This window comes from Thunnus albacares, chromosome 6 (assembly GCF_914725855.1).
Source record: "Thunnus albacares chromosome 6, fThuAlb1.1, whole genome shotgun sequence".
NCBI classification, from domain to species: domain Eukaryota; kingdom Metazoa; phylum Chordata; class Actinopteri; order Scombriformes; family Scombridae; genus Thunnus; species Thunnus albacares.
In genome coordinates, this window is record NC_058111.1 from 27,096,612 (window position 1) to 27,118,292 (window position 21,681).

Genomic DNA, 21,681 nt, shown 5'->3' on the forward strand with positions numbered 1-21,681 from the left:
CATGCTACAGGCCTGTAGCAGCATCACATAGAGAGGAAGTGTTCTCTCATTGGGTTAGTCATCTCTGACTAACCCAGACCAACAGCTGACCTTCTAGCTGGCCCTTTAGCCCAGATGATCCTGTTAATCTTTTCTTCATTTGATCTCCTTTCAGCAAAACAATCAACCAAATCTCTCCCATTGCAATCAATCAATTAAGTCAAATCAATAGATAACAGAAGCGTGTATTGCTGTAAGTATGGAAAGTTTGCAATAACTAAGGAGAGATCAGTTACAGAGTCAAAGAACCAAAAAAAATCAACTAGAATCCAGAATCAAAAGAACTTTACACTAAGCTCACAACACAGAGCAAAGTCCGGAGCTACAGACCTGGAAAAACAAAATGACTCAACAAAAAAGAGGTCTCCAAATAAAATGTAAAATATATTTGCAGAGCACAGTAAGAAGAGTAAGAAGGTCTACAATTCAAGATTTGTCAACAGCCACACCTACAGATACAATAAACCCAACTGAGTGTCCACCATGATATCAGGAAAATGCTGTAAGTAATGATGTCTAGAGCCTGCTGTTTATCAACCTTAAAGCTTTATTTTTTTCTTATCTTATAGTTTCCTGCTTATGAAAACTTGTATCTTGTTTCAGTTGCCTGACCCTGACCTCAGAAAAGAGTATTAGTTTCAAACAGTCAAATACAGTGAAAAGACACACAATGTTATTTAAACCCTCACTCAAATCATAATCCCTCTCCTAATCCTGAAATTATTCCTGGCAGGTCAATGAACAAAGAGCTGCAATTATTAGTCCTACTACTAATTAAGCACCACAACCATCTGTCATCTGTTCTTTTTTTTTGTTTTTCAGGACTTAATTAACGCTAAAAATTAGAGGCTCTTTTCCACAATTTGCTGGTGAGCTCTCTGGTGGTGCTGCAGTCTCTTAGTGAGAGAAACTGATTAGGTATTGTCTAAAAAGATACTTTCATGTAAGCCACAACCCCTTAGGGTGCACCGAGATGATGAGACCTCCAGTGTTGGTTATTACAAAGGTTCAATGTCTCATGAGGAAGCTATAATGTAGTGATGAAATGGGTTTCTCAGTACAATATTCCCCACGAGCGATTTCACCCTCCCTCTAAATATCACTATTTGTGAGTATATCTGGATTCAGTTGGAATGTTGTATTGAATAGCACCATGTGAAACCACAGATTGTGGTCTGTAGTTGTTTCCACTGTCAGAGTCTCATACTTACTGAAAACAGTTGCTCGACTGTATTCTGATCATTTTTTACACTTCTGAATGTGTTTGGCCATGACATCAGACATCAAAGCCAGCCACCTGATCACTGTGTAGCCCACCCACTCAATTGGCATGTTGTGTGAGTCATCATCACTCAAGCATATTAATGGAGTGGACAAAATATTATTAACACTTTTGAGTATAATGCAACACACAACCGCCACCCACTACGACCTCAGTAATAAACATTAAGTAGAACTATCATCTTTCTGACAATGTCAACAAATGAAAATGAATACAAATGTATAAGCTCCATAAAGGAGCATTTATGGCAGAGCTGTTGTATTGGATTACATTAAAATGCACAGGTGTTCCTAATAAAGTGCTCTGTAAACGTAAATGCTCATATGATTACAAGTTACAGATAGTAAGCATACTCACTCAGAAACTTGTTGCAAAATGTGTTTCCTGCACACACTCATTCCAGCTAGTGAGGGCAACAGTCCATGACATGGTAACACACGGGTACATCAATTAAATGAAATTACAAACAGAAATTGGCTCCCAACAAGGCTCCCTTTCCACTTTTACTGAGGTTCCTTTTAAGCTGGTGTTTAACTCTCATGACTGATTTCAGTGCTGTTCAGAGTCTGGAAAGCTTTTAAACACGGATCATCTCCCAGAAGTCTTTCACATCACCACAGAGTCATCTTGTTAGGTGAGCCACCCTCAGTCAGTGAACAGTGCTGTATGTGATGTGTGTCATTGCTGGGAAAACCATCCAAGAAAATGAGAGAACAATAAGAAGGCTTTTCTCTCTGAGCCTCACTTCTCCTGGGATTCATCAGTTGCCTCGCCTTTTTTCCACTGACTGAGATCCAGACAGACTGTGTGTGTGTGTTCATAAAACAAACTAAAACTTGCACAGTGTTGTTTACTGTAGCCCACTGAAAGGTTTTGCTATTAACTCTTATTAACAAGCTTGTATGCTGTTTGGCAGAGAAGCTTTATGAAAACTGGCTAAGTGGAGGAAATAAATGAGAAATCCTTTCCATCAACACTTTGAATAAACAATCTGGAGGCTTTGTGGTATCTGTTTATAAAGTTCTAATATAATAAATAAAGATGAAGTCATCCATCATGCTTTTCTATTTTGTTAAATTAAAGACTAAGTTAGTCTGTAGATACCGTAATGGAACTTCAATGAGATGTTTTATTAAGATAAGAAAGGAAGATTCTTCACATGCTTTTCTAACCTAAGAACCCAGTTGTGCTAAGAAGAGAGAAGAGAAGAAAAGAGAAATCCATGGCACTCCTGCATACAATTGTCTGAAAAAAAAAAATCTCATGCCAAGTAATTCAAAGATATTTGATCTCACACCACAGTCCATTGCTAGACATTACTGTATGTTGTATTTTTCTTGATCAAATAACCTGTTAGCAGAAAAAAAAAAGGTCTTGGTCTGATTGTGGTCTATTGGGACATTTTTAGATTCATAAAACCTATATGAAAACCAGCCATTTAAGCTGACAATACATTAATAATTTAAACCATGTATGTACATATGGTAACATTACATATAGACAGTAATAGAAAGATTATCAATAGATGAGTCTGGAAAATAAAAGGAGTGATGGATAATGTAATAAATAAAAGTCCACTATCCACACACCCAAGAAGAGGAAGGGAATGTGTATCTCTGTATCTCAGAGGTTATACTCTGTATATTTTTACTGTTAAATGATATTTAGTCAAAATGTTTTTCATCCCGAGAAGAGTGTCCTTGTCTTATCTCTCCTCACCGCAGCTCTAAAGACATTCAGTGATGGTAAAATGTTGCCTCATTAAGTCTGAAATCTCGTAGCTGTCGATGCTTCAGCCTCATTGTGAGAGGACGAACAGAAAAGGTGTAAAGCATTCTATTTTTGGAGGTAAATATTAAGGTTGATTATTAAGGTTCTTACTGGCAAGACAGTAAAGCACAAACAAATAGAAGCAGCAACTCTACAATATGACAACATTATGTGCAGTTTTAGAGAGCTGACCATAGTATCAAATGTCCATCCTTTTTTTTTTTTTTTTTGTCGAATGGCTTTCAGTGAAGAATGTGCTCTCTGTTTCAGACTCTCAAATAGTTTTTCAACTTCCTGATATTTGACTCATGAGTTCCTCCACACAGAGAGAGAGAGAGAGAGAGAAAACGTTCAGGGAAGAATAATTTCTGGCAGACTCCTTTCCTTGAAACAAATAAAAGTGTACCTAACTGAATTTAATTGTAATGAATTGCACAGTTGTGAAACACTAATTGCATTATTTGACTGCTGCATTAGAGTAAAGTAGGAGACACATTTCTTGTTTAGATGTTTTGGAGCTCTCGGCCATTCTGAAGAATGAGACAATCAGAAAGTACATTTGGCCTTTTGATGGATGTAATTATGTGTCTGCTCCAAAAGCCTCCAGGTCTGAGTGGAACAGCAGCAGGATGTGTTATATTTACTGAGAAACTGTGAATATTTTTAGCAGACTGGATGGAACAAATGCACTTGAAAAGAGTAGTTTGTTCGAGTATATAGACGAGACCCTAATTCTTACACAAAAAAGATCGTACTTGCTTGAAACATTACAAAAAAAGATATTGTGCTATTTTGTATATTAATTGTTCCTACTGTACAGTAAAAACATGTGAAATAATGGTTTATAAGAACTTCACCATCAGGGGTCACCAATTAGATTCAACCATTGGACAGTTTTTTTTTTAGCAGTGTTCATATCGAGACACAGAACGAGGCACTGTGTCTTCTGCTTGTATGTCTCTCTTCACGTCATCTGTAGAAGAGTCAATATTGTTGCTGGGGGGCCGGATTCGGCCCCACAGGCTGTTACTTTCCTATCAATGTTTTACTCCTTGCTGAGAGTGAGGCTTCATGAATAACTCTCAAGTCCCACAGTGAGATAGAAGAGTGTTTAATCTTAGTTTCACTTTCAGTCTGATTTCAAAAAGTAATTCTGAGATACGGGCCCTACAGTATATTGTCCAGGCCGTTGTGCACCGAAGCACTTTGAGGTGGTTACAGAGCTGACAAGGTCGTCTTGTCAGAGTAAAGGATCCAGGAAGAGTTTTCACTGTAACAGCTGTAGCTTGTTTTATTGTTATAGCCACAGTAACACCATTACGACCAGACTGGTTGTATCATTTACTGACTCTGTGTTTCCAACCCACCATTCACCACACAGATGTTTTTTTATGTCTTCATGATGACTCTTGTGGGATTTTAGTAGAGAGATTAGTGGGATTTTTTTTCACCTTTCTCTTTTGGAGGGTCCACATGAGGATTTTCCTGCTATCAACACAAACCCATGTTTGTTTCGAGCCAAGGCAAATTACCAATTACTAAAGGAATTAGCCTCATGTTTACATGGAAAAGTGACACCAGGACTGAGATTTGTGTTCATTCAGCCCGATCTCTTCAAGCTGTATACAAATAACACAACTTTACACTTTCAAATTTCATGTAGTGCATAGGCCAGAGTCCAATTTTTGCATGCAGGTGATACGCCGATGCTTCCCAGGAAAGTAATGTCAATATAATGTGACTTTCTTTTATTTTATAAGGTGATTTTTGGCTTAGGAGGACGTTGGGTGAATGGCTGGATAATTGGTTGGCAAAAAGTTGCCTACAAAAGCAGCAGGAGAGCACTGTTCGAGATCACCAACCAGACATCTTTACATTTACGTTTACATCTTAGCTGGAGATTTTTGGTGTCACATCGGGACATTTTTACCTCATTTTACTGTTTTAACCCAAACCATGACCTTTCCCTAACCCTAAATGACACGCCCATTATTTTTTCAGTGACGCAGTCTTAACTGTATGTTTTTTGGTCATTTGGCTGAAAAAATGTTCAACTTCTCTCCAAATATTCATGTATTGCCAACACAGATGGCCTTACCTGTGGCTGCACAGCACAGTTTAAATTTGAATAAAATTCATCTCCTCAGCTGGAAGTTTACCAAAGCTATTAGGTTGACTGCCGTGCTTGAAGGCCCAACAACAAGAGCTTGCTATAAATTATCAGTAAATGAAGGAATTACAGATAAGTGAGCCAACTCCAGTTGTCCTCCACTGCTCCTTGTTGTCTCATAAAGATCATTGGATGAGATTGGTTAAGATTAGTTATTCGTTAAATAACAAATACAAAAACAAACACATACTGTATGTGTTCTGTTTGCTCCGATAATTATTCATTCATTCAAACAATTGAACAATACCCTCCAGTTGTTGTCCTGTTGTTGTAGGACTAATCTGCCCTGCTAACAGATCTTTAAGTGTATATGGTGTTGAGAAAACAGGATATTGTGTCTTCCCATCACTTCATAGATCACTTGTCTTTACTGCCTACATCATGGATACACTGATTAGAGATGCACTAGCTCAAGTTTAAGGCAGTTCCTACAAAAAAGGTGTTTCATTTTATTTAACTTGGCATTTAGTTAAATAAGTCGCCAAAACGTAAACAAATGAGGATAACAGGAATTTCATAGTAAGACTTGACTGTAATCAGCTTTTCTTTCCTACTCTCTGTCTTTCTCTTGTCATGTATTAAGAGTAATGTAACCATGAGTGTGTTTCCAGAAGCAGAGGCTACTTTCTTATTCAGAGTGTGTGTGCTGCAGTAATGTCTGTCACAGCCCATTTCCCTCTAGAATAGAAAATGCCAGCTGGCACACAGCTCAGGATTAACCTGCTTTTGTGTGTGTGTGCATGTCTGTGTGTGTGTGTGTCCTCTCTTCAGCACACCTTGCAGTCAGTTAAACAACTACATGAGTCAGCTCCACACACACTTTCATCTGAAGGCCTGACCTCAACCTCCCACTGTGTGTGTGTGTGTGTGTGTGTGTGTGTGTGTGTGTGTGTGTGCGCGTGTGCGTGTGTGTGTGTGTGGACAATTTTGTCACCGCTCAGTTTGACTCAGTGTGGTGTATTACATCACAACATGACCTCATCTTTTTATCTGTTGTTTGAATTTGAATGAGACTACATGAGCTCTGTCAGTGGAGGTGAACTAAGCCTCCTGTAGTCTGTGGCCATCCTGACGGTTTTTGTGCCCTGTAGACAAACTTTCATTCAGATCAACTGGTCGGTATCTCTGGCTGCAATTCTGATGCAGTTACGGCCGCCTAGTTTGTCTGGGCACCACCTCCTTAGGGGTAAGGGAAAGCTAATTCTAAACTTCTCTAAAGAAATAATCTTTTAATTTTAACAATATTTGACATCAACCGTTGATCACAAAGTCATGTTATGCCTTACTGTTGATGAGTTTCATTGCTGCAGAGATGTCGTCTCAGCAGGTCTGGTGTTGTTTTGGGTTAAGCTGGAGTTAGTTTGTAGTTATACAGATGTTACAGATGAGTCTATCGTGATACAGTGGTGTTGAACCACCAGTAAAGAGGAGTCAAGCCATGTTTCAGGCTGCCGTGAAAGAGTCTCTGTCGTCTTAACTCCCAGTTATCCGTACACTCTCAGTAAGCAGGCCGAGATTCAGTTTAAGCGTCGCTATCCTCTTCAGAGCCACGTTTCAGTTTGAGTTGAGGATTCAGGCTTCGGCTGGATTCTTGTAATCTTAGTTGAGTGCCGAACAAACTTTCCTGACTACCCTCAAAGCTTTATTCAGTAACGATATAAACTTCAAAAATGAGACACTATATGTTGAAGCACAAGACTTAATGTTACAAATCAAATAAAAACAAACTGAACTTGTTTCTGTAAAAGATTAAAATATGCCTATACTTGGTTGAAAACAAAGAAAAGAGAGATCTTAATAAAAGAATTATCTTGTCTTGGCTCATGAGTTTCTAGAGACCAGCTCAGAGGGAGGTTCCTCTGAGGTTGTTTTTATAATTTTGAATAAGATAGACAGAGTTTTGGGTGTGTTTTAAATGTTTTTGCACCAAATTGTTGATGAATATTCAATATCTTTGTTCTGGGGAACTGTTAAAGTGTGGCTGACTTTGACTTGAGATGACAAATAATTTTTCTCACACTGGAGTATTAAGTTTTAAATGCAAATTCACATTTCAGAGTCACTATGTCTGAATACTTCACATTAATTTGTACCATATATTGTCAAACCATTCAGAAAAAATCAGTTCAGCATTATACATTAATTTCATGTAAGAATAAGTCAACCCTTCTTATTAACATACCAAACACTCTAACATTCATATTAACGCCTGTTTAGACATCTAACCTTCATTGATTCAACCTTCTCAAACCATCTACACTTCCAGTAGTAAAATAAAGTTAAAGACACACTAATGTGATTAGATTAAACTTTCAGAAATATATTCAAATATAAACCCAACATAACTCTTACTTCATAATAAAAACTTTCAATATGACTATTATTTCACAATAAAAGAAAATGTTCAACCTGAAATTCTTCTCACATTATATCTTAAGCTCCAGGGTCCATATATGTTGACCAGTTTTAACTTGCCGTCTATAGAATAAGTTTACCAGAGACACTGCCTGCTCACCAAGAAATGCACAAGCCAGCAAAACTTGTGTTGTGTTTTCCTCTGATCTTCATCATATCCTTTGAACAAAACACAACTCGGGGGCCAAATAACATCTGATTTATGCTGTGGTTGATTTGCTTTCTACCAGACTGTGAAGCTACAAGCAGAGCACATTCATGTTTACATCAAAGTCCCACAGCAGCTCAAAAGGATTACAGGGTGAAAAGACAGCAACATAAAATCATAAAGCATTTTTTTTTTGGTAACAGCATTATACAAAGTCAGCGATTTAAGATCATTACACAACTTTCAAAACCTTTTAAAAACATAGGACAGTGTTTGTGGGACCTGTGGGACCTGTTGGAGTGGAGTCATCCAGGACCCAGAGACATAAACTCTGTGAACAGGAAGCAGGACAGGATGGACAGAGAAGTACAGCTAGTTGATTGTATTTCTTGTTCAGTAATACCTTGGTGAGCTCTTTGTCATTCATTCCTTCTTCCTCCAGAGACCAAATGCAGCAGAGGAATGAACAAGCCTGTGCAGCCACACTGCCTCAGGGAGGAACACCAGATTAATCATGTTCTACCTCTGTTTCATATTTATTAATTAGTCAGAGATCAGAGTTTATCAGAAATATCCTTCCTACACAGTGTATTAGACAGCTTTTTTTCTTTTAATTTGCATTTCTTCTACATAATGTATTTTTGCATATAAATGTGTTAATAATTATTTATTTATCTATGTCGTTGGTGCCACAACAGGTTTTTGAAATGCAGGAGTCTGAGCTCAATGTTGAGGTATAATATTCATTCTGAATGTTTCAGCTCTTTGTCCACCTGAAGGGTGCCCAATATTGTGCAGCCTTCAGGAATCTGTAATGTCATGTATAATGTACAAATGACAACCCAGTGATATATCTGCTGAAGGAATGAGAGAGAAGCTGCAAACAAAACTAGATTTTAGATGACCAGTAAGAATAAAGATGGTGACCTTTCTATGAGGGAGCTCAAATTTTAACTCATAACTTCATCTCCATTATTTAGTCATATTTTAAATAAGATAAAAAAAAGATCTTCATCAACTTCAACAAATAAATACAATAAAAGGAGTAGATTTTAATAAATCCCTAAGACTGCATACAGCACAGTATATTTTTTACATCACACTGTGTGGACTTATCTGTTATCTTTAGCATCAGCCAACTGAGACTCAGTAGACTTTGCAGTTAGCGGCTTCTTGTTCTTTTAAAAAAATATATCTTGTCAGGTTTCCCATTAGATGGCATGTAGTTTAAATACCAAACTATCATGAAAAAAATATAACTTGAGACATCACGTTGACGTCTAATTAACAACAGCATGTATACACTGTGGTTGACCAAGCAGTCAGTAAACTCAGTCGGCCTTGACAGTCTCAGTTAGCTGAGGGAAATCTGAATACAGAAACATTTTCCACTTAATGACTTGTACAATAAAAACAAACATCAGTCACTGCGTTTTCACTGCTCCTGTGACAACTGAATCTCTGCACCTGACTGGCTGCTCTTCACCAAGGACCTATCAGAGAGAACAGAGGGATCTCACTGGGTTTGTAAACATCAGTAATATATGCTTATTTTATATATTTATATGTTGTCATTAGGCTCTAATTGGCTGAGCATGCCTTCAGACTGTTAGTGAACTGTCAGTAATCAATTAGCATTTAGAGACCCCAGTGTTTTTCTCTTTATAATAAAACAAGTCTTCCTATAGGCTATGCAGCCCTTAATGGAACAATTTCAATTGCTTACTTACAGGGAACATTGTTTTTTCACTTAGTGTTAGAAATATTATGTTGCTTAATTTACAATTACATTTGCCAGAAAATCTATTTAGTGATAATGTCCCTTTAAAATAAATGATTGTCCTTATGAGAAAAAGCTAATGAGATAAACTGTAAATGATAAGGGCTGAACTGGGCCTAGAGTGTGTTTGCTTTCCAAATCTTATTACCTCATTTCTCTCAAGTTTAATCAACATAAGGTAATTTGGTAATTTTCTTTCTCTATTCTATCTGTACACACTCTGCCTTCTGACAGGCTTCTCTTATTGCATAGTCAGGTGTAGCATGAAGTTTCTGCAGTGGGTGTATAAGCTAAGATCCCTCAATATGTACATATGTACACCCCTCTTGTTTTTTTTTCTTTTAAGAATTATAACTGGGATTTTTCTCCCCTTCAGTCTGAATAAGTGTCTATCTGCATGTTAAATAGCTGAAATCTCCAACAGAGATGGCATTAATTAGAAAGAAAAAAATAAGACTGATTACATAATTAATGTGTCCTTAACTGGCACTGACTTTCCCAGTCTCACTCTCATGCATGAGCATTTTAAGTTATTTTAGTTCCTCAAATACAAAGAGCCAAGTGCCCAGCAATAGAGATAATGTTTTATTTTCTCTGAGCCAAAGCATGACACCAATAATGTTGTTAGTGCTGACACGTTCTTCACGGCTTATCGCATGTGTTGTGAAAATCATCATTGTAATGTTAGAGCAATGTCAATGGCGGTCAAAGCAGCTTTTTGCTAACATAATGTATCACTGCTGACTCCAGTGATGTTTCACAGTAATGGATTCACTTTGTCACATAATGAACAGAGCAACTTTCCAATATCAGCTGAGTGAAACCATATTTCTGCTGTTCAATGTCTATGAGTAGTGGATCAGTGAAGTAGAGCTCAGTGGAGGGACACAATAACTATCTATCTCTCTCTCACACACACACACACATGCACATCCTCATGGGGATTCATTTGGCTGATACTGAGTATGAGTTAGAGGTCAGAAATATACAATAATAATGTTTTCTCACTCAGAGGTCTGCTTGAATGCCAAACTGTAATGCTGCATTCTGGACACAACTTACATCCTGTGTAATGAAATATGTATGTTATTTCACAAAATCTATTATTTGAATGAAATGCATTACGGGCCACATTCACCTTGCTGCCAAGTCAATTTTAGTGCCCTCAAATGATTGTTTTGAGTTTTGTTGTTGTTGTTGTTTTGTTTTTGTTTGTTTATTTTGTTTTTTTCTATCTCACCCCACAAAGACAAAGCATTGCTGCCTCTTTTCTGTACTAAAAAGTAAAGTGATACTAGTACATAATTACGGAAAGCCATAAATATTATACACTGCAATGCATCATGTGCCTACATTTTTTGTTTCAGAATGTCAACATAATTATTTCTCTGCATTGTTTTGTTCTGGAGTGAGCAAATGGTTAAAATGAGACTGTGTGTGTCAGTAGACTCAGACAAGCGCCTTCATCAGCACTGAGCCACTTTAATTTGATACCGACAGCTCAAAACTATACAAAGCAAAGCCTAACAGTGTTGATTCTCCTGCTGGATAGTAATGACCACAGCTTTATAACAGAGTTTAAGCCCTATTTTCCTCTCCTACTGAAGATATTGACTCATAAATCTACAAATTGTATGAAATCAGAATGTGTAATAAGCACTGAATGAGCAGTTTAGTCTGAGAGAAATCTATTTTTTGCATATTGACATACAACCCAAGAGCTGTAAAGGGTTTACAGTCACTGTCAGTGTGCTTACAGAACTTTCTAATTATGAAACTGTGACAACTGTCAAACCAGTATTTCAAGCAGATTCGAGTCTGTAATAAGACTTCATCTCGAAGTGTCCCTTCGAGCCATTTGTGCAGTGTTTAATGTTGATAACAGAAAGCAGAAGTCTGTTACCACAGAGGGTTCAGCATACACAAATCCCATAGAAGGCCTTTTCTTAGCCTGGATTTCCCAGAGAGTTTATTGATAAGCAATTTCAACAAACAACTGTTTTTTTTTTTTCTTCCAAAAATGAGACGCTAAAATTCCTCCAGTATGTACTGACATATCTGCTGGCTGTGCCATTGTTGCCTCAAGGATTCTGCTCTTTTCTTTTTTCAATGCTTGTGTTTGTGGATCCTCTCCAATCTGGTATGCATAGAATAGATATTAGATAATTTCATGATGATAAGATTTTAGAGCAGAATGAACCAAACTAATTCACTGTTGCTGAGGTGTTGAGGTATTTGGCTATGCTTGAGAGCAGATTAATGAGCACAGATTAATGAGTGCATTAGCAGTTCTCATTTTGACACTGGACCCAATAAAATGCTCAAACATTTGGTGTGTGAATAAGAAAGCATACCCTGAAAAACTTTCAATTTTTAGACAATAGAATTAACTGGGGGGAAAAGATCACAAAACATAGAGAGATAGAACATTATTCTATTATTATAGGTGATAGGTAATTTGAGAGTTTGTTTTACATGGAAAATGTATAACAAACTCTCAAGAATGTGTTTAACTTATTTCAGATCAACTTTTCACTATAATAACCTTTAATCTAATTGAGGAACATTATTTTGTATTTCTTATACTGACAGTTATCTAAAGATATGATACACTATGATTATGTTTGTCTTTTTAAAGTTTTTTACTGCCATTATTTAGAAGTTGTTCCCAAGTGTTTTTCTTTCGTCACTCACAATCTTTTTTCCCAAATTCAATAAGCCAATGATTCCATCTGTGAAGCAGCTTTAATTTCCTCACCTGGCAACTTTAATAAGATCACTGAACACTCCCACTTTAATCTAACATTAATTATCTCATAATTGGCCTGCTGACAGACTGTGTCATAGCATTGTGGGAAAAGGCTTCAGGCTGCTGGGATTTAGACATACAGTATTATTCTCTCACTCACACACACAGACAATCACACTGTATAGACACACAGTTGATTAAAGGCACAATATGCAACCCAAATGTAAAGAAAAGTGTAGCCACTACACCAAAATTTTACAAAATTTTACTTGGAAAAAAACTCGGAAATAAACATTTTCCATGTATAACAAACTCTCAAATTATACATGTGAATAACTGATATAAACTTAAACGTTACTCTTCCATCAAACTCACAGCTCATAGACCTAAAACACAACCTGTGACAAGTAGCTGCAAGTAAACATTTCTTCATTTTTGGAACTAACGTTTTTTGTGATCTTTTTTCTCAGCAAATTCTGTTGTCTAAAAATTGGAAATTTTTGCAGGGCTTTTTTATTATTCACACACCAAATGTCTGAGGGCTTTAATTGGGTCGAGTGTCAAAATGAGAACTACTAATGTGCTCATTAATCTCTGATTGCTTGGAGGGTCTCAGTTATGAGCACAGGGCAGAAATGCCTGACCAGCGGTGATCACTGTGTGAACCAGGTTAGATAAATCACATTAATCATTCCTGATTCCTGATTCTTCATTTTTATGTTTCACACTCATTTATCTACTTGGTATTCATCTGTGCATGAACTCTAAACTTTATCATTTATCGTTTATCATCCGAGATCAGTATTAGAAGCAGACAAAATTGTTTTGGTAGCCTTTCATTTCCAACTGAAATACATTCTGCATGAATTGTGATTACACAGGGCTTTAGGGCTGGTACAAAAATTCATCAGTTATTATTATTTTTAAATTAACTGAATAATTGATTAGTCTCTCTCAAAGAAGAGCAACACATGAGTTCTTCAAATCAGGATTGTACCTGCACTCCAGAACAACCCATAACATCGTAAAATGCCGCTTCAAAATCCATTACAAATCGCTGTAAAATAATCATGTTTTATGATGTGATAACACCGGTTAAGGTCTGGTTAGGTTTAGGCACTAAAACCAATTGGTTAGGGTTAGGGAAAGATCATGATTTGGGTTAAAATTACGGAAGAGGATTAGGGCGACATGTGAAAAAATGATTTGAGTTCTGAGTTTAAAGTCAGAATTCTGACTTGAAATGTAGTTTATACTTCCTTGAAGTTATGTAACCTTTATCATCATGGCAACAGTAAACCCCTTGATGTTACATTTTTTTTTAAAAATGTCCTAACTCATGGTGGAAAACATGACACTTGGGGTTGGAAATGGGGAGCGAACAGTGGTCTCCTGCTGCAAAGTCCACTTTTTTGCCATTTTGCCTAATGAAGCAAAATCAACTTATCAAGTCACCTCATACTGACATTATCTGAACTGCATCACTTCCCCTGGTCATAATTACAACGACTGCTAGATAACATAAACTTAACTATAGGTTGTTTTTGCTGGCCTGAATTTTAGATCTGTACTGTCATTTTTCTTGTGAGGATGGGCTGATATAGACAGTATATACTGTATGTAGCCTATATAATCACTTTAGGATGATTTTTACTTTACAAATGACCCAAACATTTCATCAAATACTAAAATTGCTATAGATCTTGAACAACTGATTGGTTAATTAATAATTTCAACTCTAATGGATTTCCAGTCAGTTAAATATGGCATGCAAGGCTGCAAAAAATAGTAACCCTGAGACTATGAGTGAACTGATCATTTGAACAGCACTTTTAACAATAATTTCACCATAAAGTACTAACATGTCTATTTAGTTGTTAAGCACATTTGGCTTTGATACCATTCATGAAATTTCTGTAATGACCACCACGTGTTGTCGAGGCAGAGAGTATTGTCTGACGGGAGGCTGGTGGCTTCCCAGTTTAGAAAGCAGTTGGAGAAAGGTGGAGGTGGAAGGGATGGTGGCTGTAGAGTCAGATCAGTGAAGTTTATCTACTGGATAACAAACATGTTCATCTTTACTCTGGTCAGTATCAATTCCAGTCATAGATGCATTTTCTTCAATCTATTTGTCTTTGTTGAACTTTATATAAGTGTACAATGAGTGGCAACACACTATATCCATCCCTCCTATAATGCATGTGTTCACAGGAGCTGTTATCATGTGAAAGCCGCATTGCAGGTTTAAAAAAAAAAAAAAAAAAGCTGGGGATATATTTGTTTGAAAGCAGGTGACAGAACATTGTTTACTGGTGTGATAAAGCATTTGCTGTCTGTCCAGTCTGATGACTAATGAAGTTTAAGGTGACTATAGAGTGACTTTTTATTGAGTGTGTTATCTCTTTGTGGGTTCTGGCTCAGTTCAGTAAAACTAAACCATTCACCCTCTAGCAAGATCATATAAATCCTCTGACAGACTGTTAAGTAGCATTCACTCTTAGTTATTTAGAAGATAAACGTCTGTACTATAAGTTCCTGCTTTTTAAGTTTTATGTGGACTGTCTATGATGTGCAGAGTTCATTACTGTGCCAATAAAAATCTAGGGTTTAAGTTTGCATTATGCAGGGATCAGGTCTCGGCCTCGGTCACTGAGGCTTGTCTGTAGCTGTGATCTGGTTCACTGTAGGATTCATTTCTGAGGGCTAAACAGTAACTGAACTTTCAGAAATGAACTTTCTCTCTACCTATGTTATTTGTTCCCAGCCCTGCTATGTTTTCACCACACAGGGGGAGACAGAGACAAGCAGAGCCCCTCTTGTTTTCTCCAGACTTCACTATTCATCTCCGTCTGTGCATGTCTGAACACACAAACCACACATTCACACTTTCTTCCAAGAATTGGAAGAAAGTGGATTGCATTGGCAATGTTAGTATGAGAGTACAGCTTCTCCCACTCTACCCGAGGAGAAGAGACTCTCTCTGTCTTGCTGTGTCTGATACGTGCTCCATCTCCATTCTCAGCTCTGAGTCTTGGCTCATATCTCAGATCAGACTCAGAGGAAGTGCTTACTGTATGATTTGGATGGACACTAATCAATCATCGACTAATATCTTTTACAGTATAAATGAAAAGATTTGTATAATCTGCTGCCAGCATGAACACATTACTATATGATCATGCTGTTTAAGTGCGTAACATCAGGATTATTGTGTGATGTTGAAAATGACGGCACCATAAATCATTAATGTCAAATTCTATATAATATTTTTCAAAACAGTGTTTAAAATATATTTTATTTCCACCCAGACAGTTTTGTGATGCCAGGCCTTTTTAAAATATTCATTAGACTGCAGTACCAACAGAAACTGATGTCTCCAAGAGTTCAAAGCAGGGTCATGCTAATTTGAACAAATATGCTCTGCCTGCATAATAGAACAGACTTCATTAAACAGCAGGGTCACTAAAACTCAAATCTTGCCACGGCCTTGTCAGGCTTATAATGAAAACAGGGCTTTGGATATTTGACATTAACATTATGTTAAAATGAAATGTCTGACTGTTTCAAACAGTGTCACACTTTAATCAGCCCTTGGAAAGAGTTGAATCACTGAGCAGCATCGCATTTTCTCCAAAAATATTTATCCAATGCAAATTAGTTATATGTTAACATAATACTTAGGAAACATCCTGTGGAGTGTCTTGTGTCTTGGATTGAAAAACTCAACAACAACAACAGAAAATAATGATAATAATACTTATTATTATTATTATATATTAGTCTGAAAAAATGTGGCATCATCGGCATACTGCAGCTCATTTCACAGCTCATTTCATTCAGCACTCCCCATGGTTCCTGGAAACTAAAAGTCATCACATTAGATGAGGTGCTGCAGCCCTTCCCTGACTGGTAGATAGAAAGCAGCAGCCCTCATCCAAAGCAGGAGAACTCCACCTCATGCTTTTTCCTCAATTAGGTCCCTTTGTGGAGGTAGCGTGGTGCCATAAATGACATCTGGTATAGTGTCCAGTGTCATCAAGACCAACCAGCAGGCACCATCATTCAACCGCCCTTCCCTTCCTAAATTCATCCTGCTTCTTGCCCACCCATGTTCCCCAAGCAGACTCAGTGATGCCTCCAGCCACCAAAATCCCACCCTGTCTCACTGTTTCGCCTGTTTAATTTTGCAGATGAACTTTATAACCATATAACTCAGGCAGGAGGTCTTAGCACATATACTCACAGAACTAAACCAATTGTGCATATACTGCAAGATGGTTAATTTAAAAAAAATGCACACAAAAGACACAAATTCACTGAAATACAGGCAGAACAGGAACTCATAAAAAACAAATGCATTGCTAGAAGATTTGTTTACTGTTAAAGTCCTCATCCCTGGTTTTGTACTCCTTTAAGATCATTTTCCTCCATCTGAGCATTCTCATTCTCAACTTGTTGCTTGCTTCTTTCAAACACTGTTTCTGTAGAGTATCTATTCTAAACTCAGATAATATGATTCCTATTCAGAGCAGCTGAACTGATAATCCCATAAGACTACAGGAGAGTGAAGCTGTGCCTCTTCAGCGGGGCATCATCCTCGCTCCCTGCAGGGTTATCTAAGTCTCGGGAGACAACTGATGAGCTCCAGCTGTACAACTCTTGACTTCACATTGAACTGAGAGATGCTCACTCTTCCCTCAACATTTTTCAAGACTTACATGACTTAACAAGAGCTGCAGAGGAAAAACTGTTTGAATGGAAAGTTTGTCAGCTCTGTTCAGCTGAGAAATCCCTTAACAAAAATCTTCATTTGTGGACTCATGCCAACATTTCACAGAAAAGACTAAAGTAAATATACATATGCTGAGATTTTATTTTCAATATAGTGTACAGTATATCTGACAGTAAGTTGAACTGGACTTAGCTGTTCCCTAGTAATGAAATTGCACTGGAAATGTCTATAAACTATTTTGCAGCTGCTGTGATTTAATCTGCTAGTTTGTAGGAAGCTACATTGAACTCCAGGTTAATAGAAGTGACTTCAACATGTCTTCCAATCTTCAGCCTCTGATCTCACCTGGCCTACTTCCTTTCCACCTCCCAGTCCTCTGAGCATCAACTGTGATTCTCATTTTGGTCTGGGAGGTGGTCTTATAGCTGAGTGTGTTTATAACAGCGTGTGGGATATTGCTTTTCAGTGTGTCTGTATGTGTAGATCTTACCAGCAGTAATATCATCGCTGTGAATTGCTGCTGTTTCATATTTAGAATCAGCTCCTCCTCACCTGAAAAGGCCTTATGTTTTTTATTTTTGTGATTCAAAAGTGAACAGAAGATTATTGTGATGCTGAACTGACCTCTGCTGCTCCTTCAAATGTATTGGTTATAAAGGCCTTTTAAGTCACATATATCCTGTGAAGAATAATATTCCTGTCATTTAATAAGAATGTAAACTGCTGCCCCACATTTTATACCACTTTTGTACCCGGAAAGCACCCACTGAAACTCTCTGGTATTAATATCAATGATAAGGTGAGATCTTGTCTCATCCATATGTCAGTCTTTGCACACACTGCTACCATTTAAAGGATTATTGTATGCCCAGATTCATGGATGTTACCTCTTTTAAACACCTTCTTGCTAAATGTCAACTCATCCTACCTCACAGACAGATATCAATCTCAACTCAGCCACATTACATTTCTTTTTTTAAGTTTCTTTAGACAAGCAGCATCAAATCTGAGAGATGTGGTGTAGTACCTGCTGCAGGGGGTGAGACTGATAAGAACCAATGAAATGAGCCTTTAGAGAGAGAAGAATACAGGTGCAGTTTGAGTCACATCTCAAAGGGCAGTGTAGGAAGACAGCAACAATACCACCACTGTCCCTTTCCTAGAAAGGTCTGCTCATATGAGAAACCTTACACACACACACACATACACATACAGTGCACCTAGTTTATTATTATTATTATTTCAGGATTTTTATGCCTTTGTTGAAGCAAAGGTAGGCAGGAAACAAGAGGATGGAGAGATAGGACATGCAACAGATGAATGCTGCTGGAAACAATAAGAGCGAAATGTAGAAAAAGAAGAGACAAATGAGAGGAAATTAAGAGTCAGAGACTAATTAGCTCAATGACAATGATGCTGTTTACCTAGGACACAGTGTTGTATCATATTGTTAGAGCAGTATGGTGCTCAGCATGTTATGATATTATGAAGTTACAATGTTTTCGCTTGAGCAGCATGCAACCAGAAGTATGAGTTGTCCACTCTGTCCGAACTGGCCTCCAACACAGAGGGATAATTGCTTGTGGTTTCATGTCTACCAGAAGAAGAAATTCAGAGAGATGATCAGTTAGTGTATTTGAAGGAGCCTGTGGTTTGGCTGCAGCTCATGTGATTGCTGCTTTGTATGGAGATATCATCACAAATTAGTTAACAGCCACATCGGTGTGTTATAACACCGGTGGAAGCCATTCGAAAAGTCCCTAAACGAGCACACGTTGTCTTACTTGATATACATCCTCATTAATTTCCAAGATGCAAAAGTAAATTTGTTCCTTCGTGTGTCTAATAGCAAATCTATGTTTGACATCATCATTGAGACATCATCATAGACATCATCATATAGATGGAACTGTTGTGGTGGAGAAGAAGGGTCACTTCAGGTCTCCGTCACAGTTCACCTGATTTAACAGCTCCCTCTTCACTTTCACCTCTCAGCTGGAATAGTTTCCATTTGTCAGCTGGAGAAAGCATTGTAGTGGATTAGGCTGGATGGTGCAGAAGGGTGGGTTACTTTGACAGACCACCTTAGTAAAGACTGAGTTGTTTATAGCAAAGCAGATATAGCTGGACATGTTGTAATTCTTGTTCTAATTATCAGTCGGTTAGTTTTACATACTGTGAATGCCTTATGAATCACAGTTTTCCTTCCCTACAAAGAAAATGTTTTGGTTCAAGTTTGTATTGTTGATATCATCAAACTAATTACATGTAGTCAGTGTGTTACAGTAACTAGATTTTATTTTCTTCAGTGCCAGTGAACCAAAACATCATTTTCCATCTTCTGTCTGAGAGATGACATGATGAAATAATCTAGATGGACAGTGACCCTGAATATCTCTGAATCCAAATAGAAACTCTCAGTAAATCAACACAGATCTATTCAGTGCAGATCACCATTAAAAATGAAGCCCACATTGTGAGATGTGAGCTCCATAGCCTCGGTTTGTTGATAAAGTGACTCATGATTCATTTCTTTGTGGAGTATAATAGATTAAATATTCAAGCAGTGAAACATATAATCACTGTGGTTTATGAGAGGGCTGTTTGTGCAGATAGTGCGTATTGATATCTTAAATCACTGGGTTGTTAACAATCACTTTGTAGAGAGAAAACGTTTTGTGAGGTGTGATATGATGAGCATTCAACAGTATTATTTTATCACTATTAGAGGATAACTGTCACTCTCTTCCTCTTTTACAGTCTCTTCCAGACAGCTCAATAATAACACTGATTGTCTCTTAAATAAAGCGAACAGTTGGGAAAACATATATGTTAAGAGTATATTTTCAGGCAGGGGATTGCAGGGCTTTACAGCAGAAATTCATGATAATCTGTAGATGACTATGTTTTATCTGGCTCAGTTGTGTGAGTTTTCCTTTTTCTGAAAGCCTCTCCAACTTGTTGTGAAAAGTCAAAGCTGTCTGTTATTTGGGAAACAATATTTTTATTTTGTGTGGCCGAAATTGATGTAAGACGTAATACTATTCCATTAGTTTTAAAAATTATATTTAACAATGTAGAGAAGGGAGGACTCAGTCTGAAAAATAAAGAAGAGGAGGAAGACTCTTCAAGCGCAGCTGATAGATTCAGTTCATTCTTCCTGCTCTCTTTTATATCCTGTTACACAGCAAAAGAGCCATTCAGCTAAGCAACTGTCATGTAGCTATTGTCTTTATGGGTAATGAAAATGAAAAAAAAAACAAAAAAACAATGAATCATGATGAGAGGCATCCAGGTTAACAGCTTTTACTGCAGTCCTGCAGTGACAGACTACACAACACTCAGTGGAGTAACTGAACTCTTAGAATAGTTTGAGCCAGCAGTTGACCAATTTAGCCTTGGGGAGCTGAACCTACTGTAATTCTGTTGGTGCACTTTAAACCTAATGACAGTAACACATTCAGCAATTTGATGTGTCAGTATTGGACTTTTCAAATATTTGTTTGCAAATGAGCTTAAATATTTATGTATCTGTATTTGATGTGGGAACATCAAATAACAGCAAAATGCATAAAATATTTAATTTCCTCATCCTCTTTTTCTCCTACTTTTATCATATTCAGTGTATTGTTGGCTTTGATCTCAAACTCAGCAGATATTTTTGAAAATAAAGGTGAGGACAGTGATAAGCAAAGATTGAAGTGACTATACATGCATTGATGATATCTTCACACTGAAGAGGTCTCTATTCCTGAAGAAGTTTCTTCCTACAGCAGTTTCATTATCAGTTAGTATGAGGAGAGTACCACTGCTTGGCGTTTGATCTTGGTTTCTCATCTTCCTCCTCCTGCTGGCTTGTCTGCATATCAAAGCCCCCGGCTAGAGCCCTGCCTGCTCTCCCAGACCTTATATACGCTGCCATTGATCCGTATATTAAAGAGGATTGTAGACTTTCAATAAAGATCATGTTTAAGTTGTGTGAAAATTCCCTTTGAATCCATTTTAGTTTTCAAGCTTGTTATACACACACACGCACACACACACACACACATATATATATATTTATGAATTTGTTTAAACCTACATTAACGTCAGCTTTTAGCCTCTTATAGCTTGTTGTTTTGGTTTTCCAGCTGCACAGCTGAGTGTAGCAACCTGCCCTGCCAGAGTAAACTGGTGGGAAGCAAAATTAGGCAGGTCAGGTAATCACAGACCTAGAAAAAACATTTAGAATAAATTAAAGTTTTCAAAGCAAAAAATAATAATAATAATAATAATAAAAATGTCCCCAGGCAGATTATAATAGAGCACTGACCTTATGAATATGACAGAATATAAGTGTTGCACATGCTCAGCTTCACCAACACAACAAAGTAGGGTGAGACTGAAATTTGTGCACCCAGTGGTGATGGATGAGCTGACCTTTCACACTTCAAACAAAATGCTTGCAGTTTGCTATCATCTGAAAAGGTGAGGACAAACTGTGACTTGGTCCTCTGCTTTGCGGATGTGTAAAGTTGGTCAATACATATTGACGATCAGACATAGGAAGCACCACACAACATACATGTAAATTGGTGAAAACTTTGAATTTCC

The 21,681-nt window shown here is 37.4% G+C and overlaps 1 long non-coding RNA gene across 1 annotated transcript; it reads left to right on the top strand.

Moving 5' to 3' along the window:
• Positions 1-4,103: 4,103 nt before the first annotated feature.
• On the top strand, positions 4,104-20,899 carry LOC122983691. The gene is made up of 3 exons (XR_006403753.1): positions 4,104-4,445; positions 6,820-6,824; positions 20,889-20,899. It is a non-coding gene; the product is annotated as an uncharacterized LOC122983691 (long non-coding RNA).
• Positions 20,900-21,681: the final 782 nt, after the last annotated feature.